At 35.2% G+C, this 4797-nt stretch overlaps 1 long non-coding RNA gene across 1 annotated transcript; it reads left to right on the forward strand.

The window, feature by feature from the left end:
• The first annotated feature begins 471 nt into the window (after positions 1-471).
• On the forward strand, positions 472-4192 carry LOC142494550 (uncharacterized). Its single transcript, XR_012801524.1, has 3 exons — positions 472-602; positions 2920-3074; positions 4134-4192. It is a non-coding gene; the product is annotated as an uncharacterized LOC142494550 (long non-coding RNA).
• The last annotated feature ends 605 nt before the right edge of the window (positions 4193-4797 follow it).

Genomic DNA, 4797 nt, shown 5'->3' on the forward strand with positions numbered 1-4797 from the left:
AACAGCCAGTGGTGGCCAGACACGACAGAATCTCATCAATTCATTTTTTTCTTGTAAGTACAAACTCATATGTTCCTAGTACTACTTTTATAGTTTAATTATGTTATATTAACAATAATGTTTCTTTATATAACCTTCTGTTAGGACACAGATGAATATGGGTTGCACACCTTTCTTTTCTCTGCTGTGTGCACAAAGGGATGTGGCACCGGTATGTTATTGTTGCACAAGTTATATAATCCCTCTTCAATTGTACTTTAGTTGTGTGTATGTGAATACAACTTGGGTAACAAAGCAATAATATTGTAGCATTGTGTTATTCCTTATGCTAAGACAAAACACATATTATGCCCATAATCATTCATGCTTCTAGTATGCTTACATACAATGTTATTGGTGCAGTGTAACATGTACATCCATATGATGTGTACACCAGGCTGATTTACATTTTGAATGTCATGAAATATACATGGTGTTGTACATTTAACACCAAATACACACTTTGCTGTGTTGTTTACGGTACTGAAGATGGCATGTCAATGTTTGCAATTTATATATTGTTCCTTTGCATTATAGGTATATCTCCAGTATGACTGATCATGGTATGTATATTTGCTGACATCTCTCATAAGATGTGCCTACCTCAATCTTCCTATAATTATTGGAACTAAAAACCCAACATATTGGTTTAAACACAAATGTTACATATATGTACTTTCTGTATCATGTATATGCATTTAGCTACTCTTGAGCTTTCATGTGCATTGTATTACAAAATGATTACTCACATTTCATCACATTTTATGTATGTTTCCTTATAATTTCCATTAATGTAATATAGAGGTGGTTGGAGAAAAGGGGATAACTGTACTTATTTGTTTACTTACGGGAGCACATTCATCACTAGCATAGACACACTTTTTAAGACAACTGTTTGTGTCTCTATCAATTGGTGTAGGATCCATGTATAACACCGACAAATGATAACACCAGCTTTATTATGGTAGCTTATATCATCATATTGACTATACTATGTATTTCTAAACGATTAATAAACACAGTAAACTATAGTTAGTTAGGTTAATGAAATATACACAGAAACGTACTTCATAACATGATGGTGATGTCATATTCAGAACATCATGCATTGGAGGGGACCATAACATCTGGCCAGTAACATTATTTGCTACAGTCCCAAACCATTTTATCTACATACCCATGTAACAAGAGATTTTAAAAATAAATGGCTACTTGGTTGTAAGTGTCCTTTACATTGGGAGAAGGAGTGGCTCACTGAGTAAAGACACACACTGGCACTGATAGTTTGAAGCAGGGGAGTCTGGTTCAATTCCCGGTGTGGGCTCCTTGTGACCTTGGCCAAGTCACTTTATCTCCCTGTGCCTCATGCGGCAAAAAAACATTTGTACGTTCCACGGGCCAGGGACCTCAGGCTGAAACATGTGTCTGTAAATCGCTGCGTACAACTAGCAGCCCTATACATGAACATGCTCATATTATTATTATTATTGTTACATAGTTTCGACAGTCATACGTTCCATTACATATTAGAATACACAAATGTGTTAGCAGAGTGGGAATGGTTGTTATATATAAAACACACCATGTCATAAAATGTTAGTAGTCATTAAAGAACACTCAATAAAAATTCATGAGGCACTCTTTTGCAACATCATTATGTTAATTAAGTGCTTATGCAATATAGGCATAAGGGTATCACATTTTTAATTGTTTGTTAATAAGCGCTGCAAGCAATATAAAATTAGTTCCATATGTAGTATAGTAGTCGGTGGCTCCTCCTCACAATCATCTCATATAAAGGTAGACTCTTCTGAAATCATACATTGATCCGATTGTATCTTCCCCGACATCTCTGAAATACAGCAAACATATGATGGTCAAATATGGCACCTTACTATATATGTATCCGTGACAACGCATTACACAGCTCTATATGATTGTGTACATACACACGTCACTCACTTATATGTTAGAACTACAAGTGTACATCAGTATGTAATGTTTCTTTAAATTTGTAGCAGGCATAACTATGTATATGATGTGAACGTTGCCTGTATACTGAAAGATGTGCGCGCACATCTTTGTGTGCGCACGCACTTCACGCTTGGCTCCACTAACTGTTAGCGCATGCGCAAAACAAAGCGTACGTTGTGCGTTCAATACATGTTGAAAATACCAGTAAACATAACATCTTTATTTCAAATACAATGAAGACGAAACTACATTCGTTCTAAACGAGTACATCTGTATTCTTTTTAAACAGACGTGTTTGAACAGAAAGCACGGCCGATAACACAATGCGCAAATGCAATACGTGTGACGTCATGTTAAGCCAGCGTGAAACGCACGCTAACACTCCTCCCACTCAATTAACATTCGGCTAACGCCCAGGGTACGCCTACAAACACTGAGCCGCACGCATCACACACTGCAGTTACCGTTACTATAACAAAACATGACAGCCAATAGGCTTTGAGGCGCGCACGTCGCTTGGGGGCGGGACTTACATCACTAATCCTTTTTAAGGACGCCTTGGCCCATGACAAGGGTCCCACGTCATACGTGGTGGACCCGGTTTTCAATGTTGTAGATGTTGCATGATAACAAAACAGGTATGTGTTAGAGTAATGGTAAAATGTTGCTAATATGTTTAAAGGGATAGGAAAGTACGTATATTTATTCCGTCAGCAATGTGTACTACTCTTTCAGGTCCTACTATATTGTATTAGGAAACAATTTGTTTGTGATCGCTACATGTTATGCAGTCTGCAATGTTACGCTGTATCCACGCATTGAAAGTGAAAATGGTGGTTACAAAAAAAAAAAAAATTTAAACGCAGAGTCAACGCATAACGATTGTTATATTTACCATTCTTCTAGAATTAACTCTTCGCCTGGCTGCAACTGGTCGCTCCAGAAATGCAAGCCATTTTCATCCACGCTTAACCCAACCGCTGAATCCAGTATGGCACATATCTCCTCCAGGATGCGCTCATAGGAATCGCCACTGCTTTCTTCAAATAATTGGTCGGGAGGTAGGTTCATTTCTTCCGGTTCCCATTCCAATGCAATTTCAGCTGAAAGGCTTGGTACATAATCATAGTACTTTTGTTCTTGTACAATGTGGGTTTCAGGAATGGAGGCTGCAGATATTGCAGCACGTATCGATTCAAACGGATCAGTAGTAGCGGATACATTGCTATTGCCATTAGGAATAAATATGCCTTTCACGACAATATAAGTGCCGTCTTTCAGGAGAAATTGTTTTTCCGGGGCAATCTTCCAGAAACCATAGGTGTGTTGTAGCTTATCCTGGTCACGTTCAAAAAAGTCATTACTTGATAAAGTGAATCTTATTGAGGAATTAAAATTCCGTGCATGCTTACGGTCTTGGTAATAAGGATATTTTGCTCGAATGAAATCATCGATTTGGCATGTGCTTGCTTTCTGTCCGCGACTGTTCAAGATGGCTTCACAGATCATGTACTTATACCCTAAAAGGGGATTAATATTGTTAACGAATTCATCAGCCATGTCTGAGTAGCACAAAAGCTGTGTGCAGGTCTGTGTTATTTGCTCATCAAAATGAATGTGCTGAATGGCTAACAAACTCCTGTTTTTCCTTGTCAAGGTCAACAAAAGTAACTACTTTGACTCCTTATTTCAAACGCCAATTGGATTTGGTTGTCTAATTGGGTTAACAGTTGTGGTTCGTGATATGGGACTGTGGGAGAAACATTTCTCCTTCTTTTATCTCGTTTGTGAAAAACATCCCTAGACTGTGAATGCGTTCACATAGTGTTTTTTTGAAAACTAACAAAGACCAGTGTGTGAAAATATTTCTTAGCCAGGCATATCAGTAAAAACACACCTGCAAAAAGAAATGTTTTTTCCCCGCTTACATTTCTGTGTGTATGTGAAAGTCTGGTTAACTCCCTGTCTGCATGAGTTTAAATACGTGTGTGTATATATATATATATATATATATATATATATATATATATATATATATATATATATATATATAAATATATCTCTTATAAAAATATATATATATTTATATATAATTTTTTTTTTTTTTTTTTATATTGCAGGAGTACACACAACATTGATGGCATTAAGTATACCTTGTATGAAACCTATTTAAATGGTGAGAAACATGATTGAATTAAGTAATAAACATTTGTTTAAGCACAATACTGTTAGAGTCTCATACTTAGGATATTTCTCAAACATTAGGCCTGTATTATTAAAATAGTGTGCTTTCACAAGGAAGCATGAAGTGTATTAGTTTGTGTATACCAGTTTATATAGTACTATATATATATATATATATATATATATATATATATATATATATATATATACACACATATACACACATATATACATATATATATACACATATATATACATATATATATACACATATACACATATATACATATATATATACACATATATACACATATATACATATATATATACACATATATATACATATATATATACACATATACACATATATACATATATATATACACATATATACACATATATACATATATATATACACATATATATACATATATATATATACACACTCACACACTCACACTCACACTCACTCAGTGTGTGTGTGTGTGTGTGTGTGTGTGTGTGTGTGTGTGTATATATATTATTATACATTGTGAGATGTTATAGAAACGAACACACAACTGATTAAAGGACAAAATTACAATGGCCAAGCAAGGTAAA

This window comes from Ascaphus truei, chromosome 5 (genome assembly GCF_040206685.1).
Source record: "Ascaphus truei isolate aAscTru1 chromosome 5, aAscTru1.hap1, whole genome shotgun sequence".
Taxonomy (NCBI): Eukaryota; Metazoa; Chordata; class Amphibia; order Anura; family Ascaphidae; genus Ascaphus; species Ascaphus truei.